The following is a 22680-nucleotide window of genomic DNA, read 5'->3' as shown; positions in this document are numbered from 1 at the left end:
ATATTTTTATTTTTACTTGTGGGAAAATCAAAATTTTTTTCCGAGGGTAAAATCCTACTTTTTAACTAGATGAAAACCGTATTTTTGTTTTGCACCAGGGGCAAAAAAAACGTAAGTTTGAATTGAGGGTGATATCGTAATTTTGAACTGAGGAAAATCGTAAATTTTAGATGGAGGAAAAAGCATAATTTTATTTTGAACTGCAGGCAAGGACGTAATTTTAAACTGGGGCAAAAACCGTAATTTTAAAGTGGATATAAAATAATAAACTGGTGTAAAATCGTAATTTTGAGCCGGGGGGGAAAACAAAATTTTATTTTGAACTGGGGTGAAAACGTAATTTTGGCTGAGCGTAAAAGCGTAATTTTTTTACAGAGGGCGAAATCATCTTTTCGATTTAGCTGGGTGTAAAGTCGTATTTTTATTTTGAAGTGGGGGAAAATCATAATTTTTAACCGAGGGTAAAATCGTAATTTTGAGGTAGGGGAAAAGCATAATTTTATTTTTAGCTGGGGCAAAAAAGTAAATTTAAAATGAGGGTGAAATCGTAATTTTGCACCAAGGGAAAAATCGTAATTTTGAGCTGGGGGCAAAAGCATAATTTTATTTTGAACTGGGGGCGAAGACGTAATTTTAAAGTGGGGGCTAAACCGTAATTTTAAAACGGGTGTAAAATAAAAAGCTGAGGGTAGAAGCGTAATTTTTGAACCTATGGCAAAATCGTAATTTTGAGCTGCTGGCAAAAGGATGATTATATTTTTTAGTTGGGAGAAAAGCGTAATTTTAAACTGGAGGCAAAACCGTAATTTTAAAGTGGATATAAAATAATAAAATGGTTGGTCCAATAAAAGAGGGGGCGGCCGCCCATTTTGACCAATGGCAGAAGCACTATTCCCTGCCATTGAAAATGTATATGTTGAAAATGCATGAGAGAGAGATATTTTAAGATACCCAAAAAATAAGAACTTTTCCACACCTTTTTTTTTTTTATAGAAAGGCCCCTAAAATGAGGGTAGTTTGGTCTTTTAAACACTATTTATTTTTTAGCCCCTAAACTTATTACACTTAAATCCCTAAGGTTTTAACAAAATTATAGATAATTAGTTACAATTCACCACTCCACAACAAACTTATATTTTTTTTACATATTTTGACATATCTTATAAACTATACTGTTTAAAAAAAAATCAAAGAGAGCATGACGACCTACACATTTTTTTCGACGTTTCGGTAGTTGTTTTGTTCAATATCGACGCACGGGTTAAAAGGTACAAGTCGATAATGCTTTAATGTACAAGTAATTAATACGTGTGATCTAATGTGCCTAATATACAAAGATGAGCTCCATGTATGCAAACAAAAACAAAAAGAATTAAAAGTACCGTAACATAAAATGAAGATATTATGTATCACATTTTATTTTATTAAAACTGCCTAATATTTATACTTAGATATATCTTATAAAAACTTATAACTAACCACAACAAACTTCCTAAATAAAGGGGTGACAAATCTAAAATTAAACTCTAATGCACTTCTATAGTTACTACTATAAATATATAGCAGGACACCCTTATATCTATTGCTAAACAAAGTTAAAAAATGGATCCAGTTCTGAATGCAATTGTTGCAAAAAACCAAGCATGCGGAATTAAAAATTCTAAGGTCAGTTCTGTTATATCGCAGCAGTGAATAATTGTTTTCTTTTATTTATTTTTATGTGAATGTTAACTTATTTGATTTTTCAGATTCAGTTGCATGATGAACATGCCAATTTAAACAACCCTTTGTCGAACAAGCTTCTAAGATATTGATTTTGCTGGTTTTTAATAAACAAAACATTTTGTTTTTATAAAAAAATAAATTTTTATAAACATCTTTATAACAAGTAATATAAATAAAATACTCCAGAAACTGTCACACCCCCAAAATCCACCACGCGGAGTATCACCGCTTGGAGGCGTGACGTGACCAGGATCGAGCCACCAATCATATTGAACAACGTAATTAAGTAAATGAAAACCAACCATAATACTATTGGTGACCAAACTAAAATGACCGTTTTTAAGTTAACAGCGGAAGCATAAGACGTAAGTCCAAAACATAAGTCCATTGTTCTTAAGTTAAAAGTCCAAAACGTAGGTTTAATAAGTTCATAAAGTTTATTTATTAAATACGGGACATATCAGTTCGCATCCCACAACGACCACCTCCATATGCAAGCTCCATAGCATCTAATGACCTGCAAAGCATGTAATAACAAGTCAACAACAAAGTTGAGTGAGTTCACGGTTGGTTGTCCATTTTAGAGTTGTTTCCAAAAACATAGTTTAATCTCATTCGGCTATCCAGCTGTGGGAGTTACCCCATAGTTCGAAAACGTTTATTAGTTAACCATCCCATGTCCACCTTCCCTAGCTATCCAGCCCGGCACTTTGGCCGTGGGGAGCGGAGCTACCCCAGTATTTTAAACTACCAGACTCGTTTATCATATCGACTACTAACAAAAATCAATTGTGCCCTAGCGTCGGTGTTCTATCACCACCGACGTGCCATAGTCCATTAGTACACGCCCGTCCGACTGGCACGGTGTGAGGTTTGTTAAACCTAATAGCGCTATTAACTAATGACCCGCTCGCCATAGCCTCGGCGATTAAGTCGATACAAAAAGGGAGGGACTTCGCTGATAGAGTTCTAGTCTAGTAAGTCTAATACGTCCCAACAGGACGAGGAATTTACATTCCTGAACACGTCTCAAGGACGAGGAATTCACATTCCTGAACGCGTCCCAAAGGACGAGGAATCCCTATTCCTGTACCCATTCCCATTCCCACCGGGAAATTACCATGCTTTGTAGAAAAGTGTGAACTCACCTCGGTTTGCTCAGTTAGATTCTCAAATATCGCTAACAGTCAAGGTCGGTCAATCACGTCCTAGTATGATTTACCAGTTAGTCATTTAGTGGCTTACAAATAGAGCACAAAGTTCCTACACGTATCTATCACATAGCAAGCATTACTTTAACCGTTTATGCCCGTATATATATAATTCCCATCCATTCCCTACTCATAAGCAAACATACGATAGTGCACGTAACACATATAACATGTTAGATCATTTACAAATAGCACACTCGACCTTTAGACATGCAAATTACAGCTTATGTCATTTCAGCATAATTATTCAAAACCGGCTGTTTTCGGACATTTAAATAAAATAGTTAAATTATTCCAAAAATTCCCAAATTTTTACAGAATGTCTTAAACGTTCCAAATTTAATTGTGTAAAAATATCGGGGTCCGGTTCACTACCAATATTTTATAAAAATTTATATTCCGGACTGAACTCAGATTTATGTATTTCTGACCACAGTCCACGGAACAATTTATTAAAAATTCATCGAGTGTCCGATTTACGAAATTCCAGTGGGGTAATTACAAATACATCAGTTATCATCTACTGTATGAATTTCATGAGCTGATTCATCATATTTTTCCAGTTATGACCAAAAACATAACACCTATTTTCAGCAGCAAAAATGCAGCTTGAGCTGCTGTTACAAAATGACCTTTTAAAAATAGTAAACGAAGTCCAAAAATTATGATTCCAGTGCCATTAGAACCGTATTTCATAATTTTAGAGTTCAGAAAACACATTTTTCGCTTTATTAAGGTTCGGTTACAGCCAACTGAAGTTGGTTGTAATCATCAAACAGCTTTCTGTTTTTCAGCTTTTACATTCTAATGCGAGTTCTATTGGTTTTGTTAACATGCATAATGATCAACAACATTTCTAATAATCAATATTAACAAGTAATCAGCAAGAAATCAGTAACATCTCAAGATAACATTATACTAACATTATTACATCATGTTCATCTTTAATAAAGCTTCATGTTCATCTTCTTAGTTCTTGTTATTTAGTGTTTTAAACATAAGTATCATACTACAATATTTCAGCCATAAAACAAGATGAACAAGGGTTTGTCAAGAGCTTACTACTAGCACAAGGGCCAGGGATGAATCTGTCACACCCCAACCGATGGCGGAAACATCGGGATGAGACGTACAAACTGTTCAAAGACATCATAACACTAAATGTGACAATATAATTAAGTTTCATTTATTAAAATACCAAAGTTTCATACATAGTCATAAGAAAGGAAATAACAAAACATCAAACATAGATTATTTCAAGGTGGGTTTCTAAGCCATCCTATTTATTTCTTCCAAATCTTGATTCCTCATCCTGCAGTATGCATTTAAAATAAAGTCAACAAAACATGTTGGCGAGTACACAAGTTTGAATATAGTATAATATGTTTGAAATAGTTTAACATGATCAAATCCACGTGAATACATGATTTCATATTAACAGTTATACTCGTAACGATGAATCTATGTGTTCAAACCAAAGTTTAACGCAATTAACATAGCCTAACCCTAGAAGGGTGGTAACATGAGTAACATAGAATAAACCTAACAATACCCATAATATTATGGGAGGGGCGTTACAACCTACAGCGCTGCCATTGTTAGGGCAGGCTTGCAAAGTTAATGAACACACAGTCATAAATGTATAACATTAGCATAACATGGATAACATGATTCAAATAGATTCACAAGAGATGTGGATAGATAGTGCAAAAATGTTTAACATAGTGTTTTTGATATAGGAAATGCATACTACACCCAAAAGTGTGAAAAAGAAAATGGGTCAAGTATACTCACCTTAGAGTGCGTTGCGTATTTCTTGGAATAAAATTAAGAATAATAGATTTCCCAAGAGGATGTGCACAAGAGAATTACCCTATTAAGTTTGAGGATTTGTCAATTATAGGGAATTTAGTGATTATTTAAATAATAAGGCCAAAAATAATATTAACATTCCTAAATAATAATCATATGTTTCATTTTTAATATTTGGTAATTAACAAAATAAATAACATTTTATTTATAAATAAGTGAACAATAATAAATAATATTTCTAAGATTCTAGATTATATAGATTATTTATTTCTAATATATATAAAAAAATTCTGATTTTAAATAAAGTAATAAATCGGAATAATTAAAGAATAATAATTCACATTTAATTAATAATAAAAATTCTGTTATATAATAATTCTGATTTTGTAATTCTGAAAATAATTCTGATTTAAAAATAAATTTCTGATTTAAATAATAAATCAGAAAATAATAATAATTCTGTTTATAAAAATTCTGATTTAAATAAATTAAACTAATAAATCTGATATATATATATAAAATGTTAATTCTGATTTAATATATAAATTCTGGTTTTAAATAAGTAATAATTCTGAAATAAAAATGCTGATTTAACTAGAGTAATATTTCTGAAATAAAAATTCTGATTATATAAAAAACAGAAATAATAATTCTATTTTCAGATTTAAAAATTACTAAATCTGTTTTATAACAATATTAATAAACCTGTTTTCTAAATAAATATAGTAATAATAATAATAATAATAATAATAATAATAATAATAATAATAATAATAATAATAATAATAAATAACATAGAATAATAGAAACTGTAAAAAGAAAACGGAACTGAAATGTATATATCTAAAAAAGAAATCGGAAAACGGTTACCGGACAAGGTGGTGGTTTGCAGTTTCCGGCGAGTTGGTGGTCGGCGAAGGTGGTGAACTCCGGCGAAGAGCAGGATTCCGGCGACACGTGACGAAGATCGAGTCGGGTTTGGTTTCGGTTTGTTTTTAGTTTATTTCGGGTGAAAGGATCGAATAATGAAAGGAACAATTCAGAAAGTGTGGTCGAATATATATAGAGTTGGAGGCTGTCGGTTTCGGATAGTGGAAGGTCACCGGTTTGCCGGTAAGCAGTCCAAAGGCCGGAGAAGACAAACTGTTTCGGCGGTTTAATTTGAATTCAGCATCATTAATGTCAGGTTAAATACAATTTAATTTCAACATATGTCGGATGTGGTATTCTCGACCGAGTGGTTGAGCGCGTGTTTTTTGAAGTTGAGGTCTTGAGTTCGATTCCGGTTCCACGCATATGAACCCCTTTTTTTTAAATAACAGACTAACTAACTGGGTTAGCCACTAACTGAGTTTTCTAACTCAGTTAGTGCTGCCCTTTGATAAAATTAACCCAGTTAGCTGGTTTAACTAGGTTTTCACTAACGGAGTTAGTTTAATTAACCCAAAATACTTAAAAATCATAAAAAAAATCAGTAAAATATTTATTTATTTAATTTTAATTGTTAATTTATTTATTTAAAATAATATAAAAATCATTTTAACCCAAATTTTGATATTTTTACCGAATTAACGCATAAGTTCCCAATTTTTGTACGGTTTAGGGTAATCTCTTGGCAATGATGACTTTAAGAGCTGAGATTAAGATGTAATTTCACTGTTTTTACGTATTTAACATAGTTTCAACATGCTTTCAATTGTTTCGACAATACATTGCATTCAAACACAAATATGAATAAAATCATGCATTTTCATTATGATTTCAAGTCTCGAGTACAATTTGGGAACAGAATCAAATACGACAAAGGTACAACTTACAAAAATAGAAAGTACAAGCAGACTTGCCAAAAATGGAAAGATCGAAAATACGAGGTGTCACAGAATCTCTAGTAGAAAGATGAAGAAAATGATGGTGAAAAAGCAATGTATGAAGCCCTTGATGATCTACAAGTTGCAAGCTTCCTTGAATCACCTTCTAGTCTTGGATGAAGCTCAAGAATGGATTAAGATGGTGGTGAAATGGTGAAGGTGGTGGCGGTTGTAGTGTGGCCGAGGGGAGGAGAGAGGAGAGAGGTGAGGGAGTTGGTTTTTGTAAAGATATGATGGAGTGATCTAGTGTGCATACTTATAGAATCTTTCAAATATCATGTCCAAGATTACAAGTAAGAAATCCAATAAAATATAGATATAATCTTTAGGAGATATGGTGATGATTTGGTGGGATTTTATAATGATTGCACCATACTTTTCAATATTTCTATAATATCTTGGCAAAGATATCAAACAACATATCTAATCATATCTACACAAAATATATGGGGAAATCTAGTAGGATTTATGGAGTATGGAGGTGATGATTTATGGGTCCCTTGGGGACGGTTGCACATGGGGGGGGGGGGGGGGGTCTTGATGTAAGTTTTTGTAACTAAATTGCAAAGGTTAGTTTATTGTTAAGTATAAACTTACATATACTAGTTACTTGATATTTAACGGGTGTTATGGTAAACGAGGATCATGACTAGCCAAAAATAATTAAACAATAGGTTTGACAAATATCTGGTGTCCCGGGTAATGTCTGGTTGTTCGGTAGGATACTATTCCGTTAAGTTGTTTAATTGTTCCGTAAGGCGTCTTACACATATATTTTTGTAACGAAATTTATTCCTAACACAAAGGAAAACATACCGGACTATTTAGTAACTTTTCTGTATACTACTAGTATTCTAACACGCACATGTACGTATAACACAGTAATCAGAGAGCAGTTAAATGATTCAGCACAGTCATCAAGCACTTTAATTAACACTAATAAATTGTACGAAATACATGTAAATTGAGGGTTGTCACAGAAATTTACAATCTTTACTAGATAAATACTAAACCGTATTGCAAATTTTTAGGAATTATAAGTTCAAATATATTGTAATAGATAATAATACTCAGTTCTAAAAGAATTATTTACTAACTTGACTAGATACATAGTAGATTGTGTTGCATATTTTTAGGGATTATAAGTTAAAAATATACTCATATAGATAAGATTAGTTAGGAACTAAAAAATTGAAGTTAGTATGATATAAAGTTAATAAAGATATAAACTCTTAACATCCTTTTTTTTTTATAAAAACAGTTATTGAAATTTTATAAAAATATAAATTTTTTATATCTGTAAAAAACCGAAATTTAACAATTTAAGTTAAAGCTCTAAAACGTACTTACGAGTCAAATACTATTTTTTATTTTTATAAAAACAAAAATTTTAAACTTAAAGTTTATTTGATAAGTACTATGTGGATATTTACAAAAAGTTATAAACTTTAAAGAATAAAGTTATCCTTTATAATTTAACCAATAAAATAAACATACTTTACAATTATAACAACTTATCTTTTATTTTTTGTCTTTTGATTATTAATTTTTATAAAAAAAACAATATCTTTTATCTTTTGATTATTAATTTTTATAAAAAAAACAATATTTTTTGTCTTTTGATTATTAATTTATATAAAAAAACAAAACTTTTTAAATATGTGTAACACTTATGACATATATCCACCACAATAATGTTATCATAAATATTATACAAATAAGAAAACTACCAGAAACGAGTGCCACAATGCAAAGTGTCGCCCCCGCCGCATCGCGCGGGCACCCTACTAGTATATTATAATGCATGAGGGAGAGGTATTTTAAGATACCCAAAAAATAAGAACTTTTCCCCCACTTTATTTATAGAAAGACCCTAAAATGAGGGTAGTTTAGTCTTTTAAACACTATTTATTTTTTAGCCCCTAAACTTATTACACTTAAATCCATAAGTTTTTAACAAAATTATAGATAATTAGTTACAATTCACCCATTCATAACAAACTTATAATTTTTTTACGTATTCTTGACGTATCTTATAAGCTATATTGTTTAAAAAAATCCAAAGATAGCATGACGACCAACACATTTTTGTCAACGTTTCGGTAGTTGTCTTGTTCAATATCGACGCACAAATTAAAAGGTACAAGTTGATAATACTTAATGTACAAGTAATTAATATTTGTGATCTAATACGCCTAATCTACAAATATGAGCTCCATCTATGTAAACAAAAACAAAAAGAATTAAAAGTACCGTAATATAAAATGAAGATATTATGTGTCACATTTTATTTTATTAAAACTGCCTAATATTTGTACTTAGATATATCTTATAAAAACTTAAAAACTAACTACAACTAACTTCCTAAATAAAGGATTGTCAAATCTAAAATTAAACCCTAATGCACTTCTATAGTTACTACTATAAATACATAGCAAGACACCCCTATATCTATTGCTAAACAAAGTTAAAAAATGGATCCATTTCTGAATTCAATTGTTGCGAAAAACCAAGCATGCAAGATTCAAAATTTTAAGGTCAGTTCTGTTATATCGCAGCAGGGAATAATTGTTTTCTTTTATTTATTTTATGTGAATGTTAACTTATTTGATTTTTTTCAGATTCAGTTCCATGATGAACATGCCAATTTAAACAACCCATTTGTCGAACAAGCTTCTAAGGTATTGATTTTGTTGGTTTTTAAGTATTATTTTTTCGCATATCTTTCGTCTTAACATGTTCGTTATGTTATTATATGTGTGTTTTATTGCCGGATGACAATGATAAAAGTGTTGATATTATTTCTTATGGTACAGTGTTTAGTCCATACAAGGCTAATCTTTAACGTGAATTTAGTGAAAAGGTAATTTTAAGGTTTATTTAATCTTTTTTTTTAACTTTTGTTTTCAATTTTTGTCCTTTTTAAGGATCGGAAGTTTGAGACTCAAAGGAAGAGACTCTCTGAATGGAAATGGAGTGAGGTTATTAAATTAAACGATTCTAGGGACAATGACAAAGAAGAGGAATTAGAAGTTACTGCCGATTCAAGCACAAACCAGAAAACCCGATTAAAAATACCTCGAGTGTCAATTCAGAAGCGAAACAGATTTCATGCAGTCTAATATGAAATATATCAAGTGTTTTTATGTTTTTCTTTTCATTTTCAGTTGTTATGTTTGATCTAGACGTATGAATAAAGTTTATTTTATATTTGAACTTTATTTTTGGTGTTAATATAATGCAGTTATTGACCATATTAATAAAATTCTAAATAAAGTTAGTATCCTAAATTTACAAGTCAACTAAACTTATATAAGTTAATATCCTAAAGTTGCAATAAATAGATATTGCAGTTAGGGGTGTGCATGGGTCGGTTCGGGTCGGTTTTGACCAAAAACCATAACCATAACCGCTGTCACACCCCCAAAAATCCACATGCGAAGTACCACCGCTTGAAGGCGTGACTGACCAGGATCCAGCCACCAATTATACTGAGCAATATAATTTTAACATAATTAATACTCACCAACCACCAGTTAGCAAATATCATAGTCAAAGTTCAAAAGTTTTAAGTTCAAGTAGTAGTCTAGATAAGTAGCGGAAGCATAGACAAAATAGTTTAAAAACAAGGTTCTTAGTTCAAGTTTGTTTAGAACCCAACATACGGGTTAGACGAGCACTACACATCCACAAGCTGCAAGCTCCTGAGTCACTGGGTACCTGCAAAGCATGCAGTAGGGTATCAACATAATGTTGGCGAGTCCACAAGGTGTCAAGTTTTAGTCTTTGAAAACGTAAGTTGTTTAGATAAAGCATTTATAATCACATTATGGGGAGCTACCCCATCTGTAAGCTCACTAAACTGTAGATACCGAAACTGTTGACGGAAAGTTGTTGTGCTCCGAGTCAATGTCTATCGTCATTGACCAAGATGCAAGGTCTACTAGTTCACGCCCGATCCCCCCGGTCACGGTGTGAGGTTGTCAAACCTAATAGCGCTATCAACTAATAACCCGTTCACTCCCGGCGATTAATCGGTACTGTAAGCAGGGACTTAAGGTGATAGAGTTTCGTTTAGCTTGGCTAGTTGTGATTTATAAATAATATCCAAACGTATCTCCCCCGGAGATAGTAAGTTAAAAGTACCCATTCATAATTCCCCCGGAAATAATAGTTCAAAAGTATTTTTCCCAAAGTTGGCAGTTTGTCCGTGTCCCTCCCTGGGACGCATGCTTTTAGTGTGTGAACTCACCTTGGGTTGCTCGGCAGATTAGGTTACTTGGTCAAGCACGCTGGTCACCACGTCCTAGCATGGTCACCAGTATAGATCAGGTTGGGTACAGAGACGTCATGTATAATTTACACATAGTCTAACACATAGCATGCATACAGTTACATGTTGAGCTATTAGGCCTGTTCTACTATTCAGTCAACAGTAACAACTAACATACAGTCCAGTTAAACAGGCAGCCCAAACAAATCACGTTGTGGCCCAATAACTAAAGTAAGCAGCCCAGTCGAGACAAGGTGGTCTCGACTCGAGAACATGCGGTCTCGAGTCGCAACCAGGAGGTCTCGGGTTGTAATGGCTGGTCTCGAGCGGTGCAGGCATGGCTCGCAAAACCCCGGAGGTCTCGAGTCCCGTCTCGAGTCGAGACTAGGTGATCTCGAGTCGAGACCTTGATGGTCTCGAGTCCCTGAAGTCTGCTTTGAGTTGCTTGGTCTAGGTCTCGAGTCGCAATCACTGCGGTCTCGAGTTGTCACCATGTGGTCTCGAGTCGAAACCAGTGGTCTCGACTCGTTTGCCTGCTAATTCTGATGCAACTGCGAGACTTGTACTAACCAATAGAATTCCACTGTTGTGATTTGGTGTACTATCCAATGAAATCGCACAAACATGTTTCCTTGTCTAATTTCTAAACAAAACAGATCAAACATGGCATATTCAAATATTCATAACATATTCATAACATATTCATATGGTTCATCTTTTATGGTTTTTCATAATCATTCAGCAACATGGATATTAAATTCCTAGATCTAACATGCATTTTACCCAAAACAGGAACATGTTATACAACATTTGTCCTATAATTTCTAACATAAAACAAATGACCATAAGCATCCTAAACTACAATCATTCATCATTCAAATATCTTAGCACTTCATTATCATACAAGAGTTCACATATTTCATTCATCATTTTAATCATTCAAAGCAAGTAGCACCACTATACACATAACACCTAGTGAATATCTAAACACTAACCGGTTGATGAAAAGGCACCGAGTCAAGGAAGAAAGTGAGAAAATGAAGTGTCCGAGTGATGATGATGAGCTTGACCGAGGCTCCTTGTTATTGCCGATTGAATCCGAGAGAGAGAGAGAGAGAGAAGGAGGTGAGCTTGATTGTTAGGGTTTTAGTGAGAGAGAATGAAGGAGTGTGTGTGGGAGTGAGTATGGGAGAATGATGGAAATGTCAAAGAATGAGGAATGGCTGGCTTGGGTGTGGGTTTTATACCCATTCTAAGGTCGGTACACCCTAATGGGTTCCGAGTGGGCTCAAGGGAGGGGTGCGGCCCAACTGTTCACTCAAGACCAAGCGGTCTCGAGTCGGGTCCTTGTGTCTCGGCTCACGCATATACACGCATACATATTTTATACATACATACAACACATAGCATAACAATATGATCACAACTTTCATTTAATAATTCGTACGTACACATTGCTAATACAAGAGGGTTACTCGGGAAAACCTAGAGTGTCACAACCGCGATGTCGGTTATTGGATAACTATAACCATAACCGATCGGTTATGATGGTTATGGTTATTCGGTTTTGATGGTTATAGAGGGTCGGTTATGAGTGGTTAACCATTTATTTACTATTTCGTTTAGCTAAAAATAGTTTAATTTTTCTTAACATAAAATAAATTATTTTTGCACATTTGTATATATTAGTATATTACATAGCATTAAAAATACATATAATCTACAATATTAATACCAATTATTATCGAATATTCAAATAAAGTGATATGATACATTCCATAAATTCAAATAAACATTTAACCAAAACCACAAAATGATATGAAAAACCGATAAGTACTAAAAATCTTCAATAAAAAAACATCAAATAATAAAAATATGGTGAAATTCCTAAATCCTACAAAGATTTATTATATGTCGGTTCGGTTCGGTTATGGTGGGTATGGAAAAAATAATAACCATAACCAACCCGCTACTTTCGGTTTTCAAAAAAACCATTAACCGACCCACCGGTTTTTTATTTGGTTCGGTTTTTTCGGTTTGATTTTGTCGGTTAATTCGGTTATGGTTCGGTTAATTCGGTTTTTTACACACCCCTAATTGCAGTTAAATATAGTCAAGCTGAAATTATTAAATATTGCAGTTATTCTTGGATATTAATCTAATATTTTGTATTTCTTAATTAAAAATAATAAAGTAATAAACTTTAAAGCTAAAAAAATGAACTTACTATGATATAAAGTTAATAAAGATATAAACTCTTAACATCCTATTTTTACAAAAATTGTTTTTAAAATTTTATAAAAATATATTTTTTATATATATAAAAACGAAATTTAACAATTAAAGGTAAAGGTGTAAAACGTACTTACGAGTCAACTACTATTTTTTATTTTTTTAAAACCAAAAATTTTAAACTTAAAGTTTATTGGATGAGTACCATGTGGATATTTAAAAAAAGTTATGAACTTTAAATAATAAAATTATAAACTTTAACATTTAACCAACAAAATAAACTTACTTTACAATTATAACAACTTATCTTTTATTTTTTGTCATTTGATTATCATCTTTAAAATAAAAAAAAAACGAAACTTTACATGTGTAAAACAATTTTTTACTTTATTTATAAACAAAACATTTTGTTTTACAAAAAAATAATTATTTTATAAACATTTTTTTGTAACAACTAATATAAATAAAATACTCCATAAATTTACAATCTTTACTAGATAAATGCTAAATTGTGTTGCAATTTTTTAGGAATTGTAAGTTCAACTATATTGTTCTAGATAACATTACTTAGTTTCAAAAGAATTCTTTACTAACTTGACTAGATACATGACTTGTGTTGCATATTTTTATGGATTATAAGTTAAAAGTAGACTCATGTAGATAAGATTAGTTAGGAACTAAAAATCTGAACTTAGTATGATATAAAGTAAATAAAGATATAAACTCTTAACGTCCTATTTTTTTATAAAAACAGTTCTTAAAATTTTATTAAAATATAATTTTTTATATCTATTAAAAACCGAAATTTAACAATTTAAGTTAAAGCTCTAAAACGTACTTACGAGTCAAATACTATTTTTTATTTTTATAAAAACGAAAATTTTAAACTTAAAGTTTATTGGATGAGTACTATGTGGATATTTAATAAAAGTTATGAACTTTAAAGAATAAATTTATACTTTATAATTTAACCAATAAAATAAACATACTTTACAATTATAGCAACTTATCTTTTATTTTTTGTCTTTTGATTATTAATTTTCATAAAAAACCATTTTTTTTGTCTTTTGATTATTAATTTTCATAAAAAAAACTTTACATATGTGTAAAACTAATGACATATATCCACCCCAATAATGTTACCATAAATATCATACGAATAAGAAAACTACCAGAAATGGGTGCCGCAATCTAAAGTGTCGCCCCCGCCGCATCGCACGGGCACCCTACTAGTATAAATAATTGACGAACATATACATGGGGAGAGAAGTTAGGAAATGTATATGTATGTATATCCGATTCATAATACTCCTTTTCGGATATACATTACTTGTTTATTATATACTATTAACAAAATGCTTCAGGATGACGTTAAATCGATACTTCAGGACCTATGAGATAAACTGATTGTGACAACCGTCAATAATCCAGGTATCCGTACAATTAATTAACCATGATTAGTGCTTAAGGACTGTGCTGAATTACAATTAATTGCTTTCTGATTACTGCATCATACTTACATGTGCATCACATATTGCATAATGTCACATCATTATTACATGCAAACCATATTGACATAAATGATGCACAAAGCACAGTTAGCGGATAACTCTGAAAATGCTGACAGAACTCAGCACATAGACAGAAAGTGTTTTGAGACCCAGTATGGGCCAGAGACTAAGTACTACACTAGAATAGAGTGTAGGGAAGTAAGGACCACAAAACTGCATTCCTAAGTGACAGTTTAAGTGCCAGAAAGTGCCTAAAACTCACCCAAAGTGCTGAATTCAGCATAATTCAGCAAAAATAAGCATTTTAACAAGCTAGTATCATGCAATCTCCTTCAACCATTACAAGACCATACAAGGGTGTTAAAGTTCATACAAGTAAGGTTGGAGCTCTTGGAGATTGAAGGACCTCTTTCATTTGCTTTTATTCATCACATTTATCATCTTCATCTTCTTGTGTTCTTCCCTAGCCTTGAGCTAGTAGTAATGTCACACCCCTAATTTTCACGTGTCACCGGTTATAACATTGTCGTTCTGGATGGCCTCCTGAGCATTTATTTGAAAGACCCTGGCGTTGGTCTTTTTCCCTTCCTCAGCTTTCTTTGCCAGTTTTGGGCAGTTGGTCTTGATATGCTCTTTTTCATTGCAACTATAGCAAGTTGCATCTTTCAGCTTTTTGCAATCTAGGGTCCTGTGCTCAGAGGACTTGCAAATTCCACATGCCTTCGGCAGGGATTGGGATTTCTGCTCGTACCTGCACCTCCCAAAGTGGCGCTTCTTGCAAATTTTGCACTTGGGTCTATCACCCGATTGCTGATCACCTTTCTTAGTTCCTGACCCCTTCTTGTGATCCTGATTTCCCTTATGCTTCTTGCTCGATCGATGGGAATTATCATCTTCACGTTTCCTTTTCTCCGCATCCGCATTTCTCAGTGATCTCTGTCTCACTGTGTCCAGTGTGAGGGACAGAGATATATCAGCTGTGGATCTAAATGTAGCGGGCCGAGAGGCCTTCACGCTTGCTTTTATTTCTGGGGCCAAACCCCCAATGAAACATGAAATTCTCTTGGGTTCTGGGGTCACTAGGTAAGGAACCAACCTTGACATAGTATTAAAACTTGTGAGATAAGCCTGGTAATCCAGGTTCTTCATGACCAGAGATAGAAAGTCAGACTCTATCTTTTCAACCTCATGCTGAGGGCAGTAATTTTCTTTGATAAGAGCAACAAATTGCTCCCATGACATGTTGTACAATGGAACTTTTCCTGAAGCTTGAATCGATGATCTCCACCACGCTAGGGCTTCACCCTTAAATGACTGGGATACAAACTTTACAATGTCCCTTTCAGCACAACCACTAATGTCCACAACAGTGTCCATTTCATCCAGCCAAGTCATGCAATCCACAGCGCCCTTCTCCCCAGTAAAATCTCGGGGCTTGCATGAAACAAAGTACTTGTACGTGCATCCTTTAGCGCGAGGTGCATTATCAAACACTATCTTCTTGGGGTGAACACTATTCTCATTTGAAGAATGTCGATCATCATCTTTCTTAGACTCATCCTTCTTAGACTTAGGTGGGGTAGGTGGTGGTTTGCTGTGAGCTTCAGAATGGGTCTTAGGCTTAGAATGTGGTGTAGATAGGGTTCTACTTTGGGTTACAGAGGACTCACTGTTCTGTCTATCCAAAGCGTTTGCGATAGCATTATCCACTAGCGCTTGCAGCTCCACACCAGTTAACTATATTCTAGCGTTATCGTGGTTTTCCACCGGATGACTATTCGCTTCATCCGACCCGGCCATGTAGCTTCAATTGCTACATGTAAAAATAATGGGCAAGGTTTTATTTATAAGCTTTTACAGTAATTTATATTTTATTAACCATGGTTTTAAATTGCCATTTTAGGTTAATTTGCTAAAATTTTAGGATCTTTATCATTACCCTAAATTTTAAATTAATATTAGCACATAACGCCTAGTCACAAGGACAATTTAATCTATTTATAAACCAGGATTTTACAGTATCCAGGTATTTAGGTTTGAACCACAGTTCATCACCTTTTCTTGACAGGGAGTCGTAAGCTACCACTGTCCTTAGTCCCAGAGGACATTTAAGTATTGCCCACAGGCACTTCGCTTTTAAGGGGCGGTTATATAATTAAGGGAATTTAAATTAACCCTTTTTAAAAGATGGCCTGTGTGACTTTACTGATTCACAGTTTGCCAAGAATGTTAACATACTCAGAGCTGTTATCAAAGATTGGAATCCTTTGGACAGGTTCTACCGTCTTGGCCATGTCTACAATGACACGTGGCTAGGTTTTACCCCCAAGATTCTTTTAATAATTAACGCAGAGCAATCCTAATTTGAGATGTTAAATTGAATCTAAATCTAATTATGGAACTGCCATCTTGGCCTTGTCTTAAGATGACATATGGCTAGGTCTTGTCCTTTTTAGATTTTTGCCATTTTAATATAATGGTAGATCCCTTAATAAAAAGTTAATTTCATTTATGTTATATTTCATGATTATGCACATAATAATTTATAAGCAAAAATGAAAATTTAAATTAAACATCTCATAAATAATTTTTCAAACAAGTACATTTTGCCCTAAACGGGACTTCTAGAAAAAGACATGCCCACGCAGGGGCGAAACAAACAACAAACCCACGCAGGGGTTAACTAAAAGACATGCCCAAGCAGGGGCAGAATACTGAAGCAAACAAGCCCACGCAGGAGCTGATTATAGAAACAAAAAGTCCACACAGGGACTGATTACAACTAAATAAACAAACAACAAAGGTCTTTAATGACCTCTTCTCTTGGACTTCCCTTTGAGTAGGTCCGACAGACCCTTAAAGAAGCCTCGGTTGCTCTCCCGTACCGTTCGAATTTCCTCTTCGCAGTGGTCCAATCTATCGAGGACCTCTTGCTGGCGCTCCGGCGGGATCAGCTGCGGTTGCGGCGGCTGATACAGAGGTTGAGGAGGTGGCGGACGCTGGTACCCATAAGTTGGGTAACCAGTGGTCCAAAGACCACCATAGGGTCCCTCTGGGTGACGAGCATTGTAGTCCCATGCCTCCTGGTATGGGTCCACATTGGCGTATTCATAATGGGTATGAGCCGGCTGCTCAAAAGGGTTATACGCCGCTGAACCGGCGTATGCAGGGATTGGGTTGTCAAAACCCAACGATGGCGCCATAGGCGCAGAGTTGATCTCTGGGATGGGGTTTGATGGACCCCCATCTGTGGGTCTTCTTCTTCTTGGAGTGGCGGATAATGACTGCCACTCAAGGGCTGAGGAGTTTTGATGCGGACTCCTCCTCACACGGACATCCGTGCGTTTGACCTTCTCCGCCTCGGTGGCTCCGGAGGCGGTTGCTGTTCCACTGGTGGTGGTGGTGGTGGCGGAGTAACTGCCACAAATCGAGAATCCTCGGAAGGATCTTGCTGCTGTTGCTGCTGGTAAGGAGACGAGTGTTCAGATGGGGTAAAATACCAGTCCCACTGGTTGAACCTCGCCTGATAGCTGTCAGGACCACGGTAAGGTGATCCGTGAAAAGATGACCCATCAGAGATTTCGATGGGGTGGTTCGGGGTCCCAGTGGCAGGCTCCATGGGATCCGTATCTTCATCCATGTCATTTTCACCCGAGAAGTGATCCTCGGGTCCTAGTGGGTTAAAACCCACGGGTTCTTGAATGAAATTAGCCGGGTTAAACCGGCTTTGGAAAGCAGGGGTAGGGTCACCAAAAGAATGGTGAGAGTTTGACCGCTGCAACGGTATGAAGGAAGGCGGAGGGTGGTCGGGCTCGTTTTCGAATTGCGACCCGAAAGAATGCGAATAAGACGGTGAGGAACTTAAGGAGACTGATCGCCTCCCGGGTTCAACATAAACCCTCCACGACTCCTGAGGGCTAGTGCTCATCGTAATCGATGGGGTACGCCGGTGCGAAGGTCTGACTTCATGATCATGGCCCGTAATTGGGCCCTTGCCTCTTCCTCTCAAAAACCTTGGCGGCATTCTTACCTGTAAACATGACTAAGATAACAACCAAAGTATATAATAAAATAAAGACCAATAAAACAAACAAAACAGAGTTTGTCCTATGTTCTTTGTCTAGACTCGGAACTCGAGGAATGTGCAATTTGTGCACTGAGATTAAACACAAAAGGCTAGTGTTTAATTCACTCAGTGTTGGCTCTGATACCAACCTGTCACACCCCTAATTTCCACGTGTCACCGGTGGGCCCGGTGGGGGAGTATCGTGACGTAATTGATATCATCATAGTCAAACAACACAAATTATAATGCACAGCGGAAGCAAAAGATAGATTTATTCCAACCAAATGATTATTGTAATATTTTAAGTATCACAGGCGGATCAAAATAGATCCACAGGCGGATCAAAATAAAAAGGAGAATTGTTCAACAGATTCATTGCATCCAAGCTTGCGAGACTCTAAACGATGCTAAGGAGAGGCCAGCCTATTACGTGTAGAACCTGCACTTAATATTTTGGGGAAAATACGTCAGTTTACACTGGTAAATACAATTTAACTGACTCATTTTGAAAAGGTTTTAAAAATTGATTTGAATGCACATGGCACAAAACTTTTTATAACTTGGGATAATTAATCAAGTTTAAACTTGTAAAAGAATTACATGTTTGTTATGCGTTTAGTCGCCCGGTTCGTGTCGGGTTTAAGATTAATAGACACACCACATAGTATATATCCGCGGCGGGAAACCAACGGTTATACCTTAACAAATATGGACACATTGTCGGGTGTACGCCTACACCCGCGTGTCAAGGTCGTGGCCATTTCATGAATGATGCCAATGATATTCGGGACATGGTTATTAAACTCCCAAAGGCGTAAAACAAACAAAACCAATTTTCAAACGGGTCATCTTGATAATACTTAACCACTAATCGATTAAGGTTAAATGCCCGACCAAGCGGTATTTTATATACCGTACCCCAAGCCCGTATAAGGGAAAATAAGTTAAAAGTATTTACCTGAGCAAGTACAAACCACAACAAGCAAGTGCAAGTTTCTTTTACTGGATCTCCTATTCTGGAACGAAGGTTTATAATAACCTATTAGAATCCTAACGGGTCTTTAATTTGCCTAAGCTTAGACCGGTTAGTTTTAATAAAAGAATACGGTTCAATCGCATGAAAGGCGAAGACCGGATTAGAATGTGGTTTTTAACCCGACAAGCTTGCATGCTTGTTTAATATGGGCAACAAAATCACATTCTGGATTTGAGACAATAAAGACATGGTTTGACCCGTTTCGGTTAGAATGTGTAAACTAGTTACATAAGCCGATCCGAACGCGAAAGTGCGTAACGGGTAACCATATGAATCATATACAAGTTTCCTAAGTTAATATGCCTTGAACATGTTGTGATATCAGCAAGATACCTTCCATTATGTCCCAAATGGTTTTAAACCCAACTATGCCTCATAAGGGCATTTTGGTCATTTAAAGGGTGTAAAAGAGTTAAACTAGTAACCTGAGTTACATATCTGAATAAATCAGTAATTATACTTAATTTATTATGTTACAACAGTAGGGTATCATATATATGTGAATTTTATTAATTATAGCCATCCTATGCACCGAAAGGGCATTTTGGTAATTTCACATAAGCCTAAAAGGTCAAAACTGGAAACCTGAGTTTAAAACTTTAGTTTACTGTTATAATATAAAAATTTACTGAATATATCAGTAGGTATCAACCTTTATACATATAAACTTGTTTTGATACAAACTATGTCGTAAAAATGCCTAAGAAGGCGATTTGGAGCCATTTCCGGGTTTTGTATAAAAAGCTGATATTTTTAATATTCCAGAGGGCTCAACATAATTATTTTAACATAATAAATCAGTAGAAAAAGGTTTGAGGTCAAAAGGATTTATAAAACTCATTTTATAGCCAAAAAGGACAAAACCGGCATTAGCCGAAATAAGCTTAGAACACTAAGTTATGCTCAGCCTAAAATTAAATAAAAATCTTTAAAAATCCCAAAATATTATTTTATGTCAGTAGGTATACAGTTTTGTATAAAAATTTGGGCTTAAATAGGCTATATGCAATTTACGCCATTTAATTACTAAAGAAGCTTCTAATTACGCTAATGAGCATAACTCTTAATCTATACCTCAAACTGATCTCAAATTTTAGGTGCAAGCTTATAAATCAGTAGCTAAGGTGTCTACCCTTTTATATTTTCAAAAATCATATTTTAAGGTCATTTGGGCATAATGGTCAACATATAAGCATTTAATGAAAACATGCATGTGAATAGGATATCTAATGAACCAAGTTGTATAATCACTGAGGGTTATACTAACATGTAAATAGGTCCAAAAGAAGCTCTAAGGCAATCCTAAACTTGGCTTAAACGGGTCAGAACTGAAAGTCAAAGCAGAAGTCAAACTATGCGACTTTCGGTTCCAAACCGAGCCTAAACTGAAAATTGTCGAGTTGAACATGTTGGGACATGTTCTTACATTAATTACCAAATTATATAAATGAACAAGCAGGTTGCATTACATTGCAAATTATGCATTAATTTGAAGGATAAACATTCTGTTGACTTTTTAAGGTAAGCTTTGACTCGACAATTAACATAGTTAGAGTGGGAATCCGGAAATACCCTTTTAAGGGTTTGTTACCCACCTAATTACCTACTTATAGGTATTTTTAATTCAAGATTTTACTGACTAATTATTGACTAATCTCGAAGTCAAACCTTAATTACGACGGTTTGACTTTTAGCTAAATAACTAAGCTAAATGGATTAAGGAGGATTAAGGACACTTACAAGAGTCCTAATTACTGCTAGGGATCACTAGGAAGTTGGCTTGATGTCCAGAGAGCTCCAGAGATGCTTGAACAAAAATGCAAGTGAGCAAGTGAAGTGGTTACAACTTCATCTCCTTATATAGTGAACAAGATGTCACAAGATGTTGTCAAAATAGTCTACATGTGTTACAAGATCATCCCAGGTGTTCCTACTATGCTATATACTGCCTAGTAAGTCCCTGATTTCGAAAACCACTCATGAAAGGTGGTGGAACTGGCTGAACAAGCAGCTGTCCATTTTCTGCTGCCAGCGATAGCCTTACGGACCGTAAGCCAAAGCTCTTGCGGTCCGTATGCTCCTCTTACGGACCTTATGATTAAACGGTTACGGTCCGTAACCGACCCTGGTCAGATACGCCCAGATATGCATCTTGCGAACCGTAAGCCTAGGGCCATACGGTCCGTATCCGATGACCAGAACCAAAAATTTTTATAACTTTCAAGCCTTGACCATGCAACTTCGTAGACTCCGAATTTTGGGTCCTTTAACCATGATGGGGACCATTTTGCTCAGCCTTTGCATGCCTAGCATGCCTTACAACTTTTGGCATCTTGTGGGAATTTTGAAATGACGGAAATCTCAAGAATTTCTCTTGGATTCTCATATAGTTGGACAAGAATTAAATTTCAAGTGTAATTCCCCTAATCCGGAATTTATTTACTGAATGTTACTGTAACAATTTAAAGAATCCAATTTTCCATATAAGAATGGAAGTATTTATTTAGAAACAACCGGCTAATATATCAGATGTTTATCAAACGATTTAAGGATCTTGGGATTTATAAATTTGAGTCGCTCAGAGGTGTTTTAATAACATGTCGCCCTTGGATCGTTCAGAGGTATTTTAATAAAATGACGCCCTTTTTCAAATCCTAGCATACATCCTTATTTGATCCGGGTTCCTGACACGTTTGTCTTACTTGACACGTGTCTTTATTCTATTGGACATGAATTTTCGTGGTGTTACAAGTAAGCACACTCTACTCTTCATTTTACCTCATGTTTAAGTGGTTAAAAGAAGATACTAGTTGTTAATCTCAAAGAACATCAAGAACCTTGAACTTAAAACTTTAACATAAGCTTAAAACCATAAGAATACATGTTGATAAGTGTTGTTTTGCTTCTTGATTGTTGATTGATTGTGTTTATGATGTTAAACATCAT

This window comes from Helianthus annuus, chromosome 4, assembly GCF_002127325.2.
Source record: "Helianthus annuus cultivar XRQ/B chromosome 4, HanXRQr2.0-SUNRISE, whole genome shotgun sequence".
Lineage (NCBI taxonomy): Eukaryota > Viridiplantae > Streptophyta > Magnoliopsida > Asterales > Asteraceae > Helianthus > Helianthus annuus.
The sequence above is the reverse complement of the archived record's forward strand: the minus strand, read 5'-3'. Positions refer to the sequence as shown.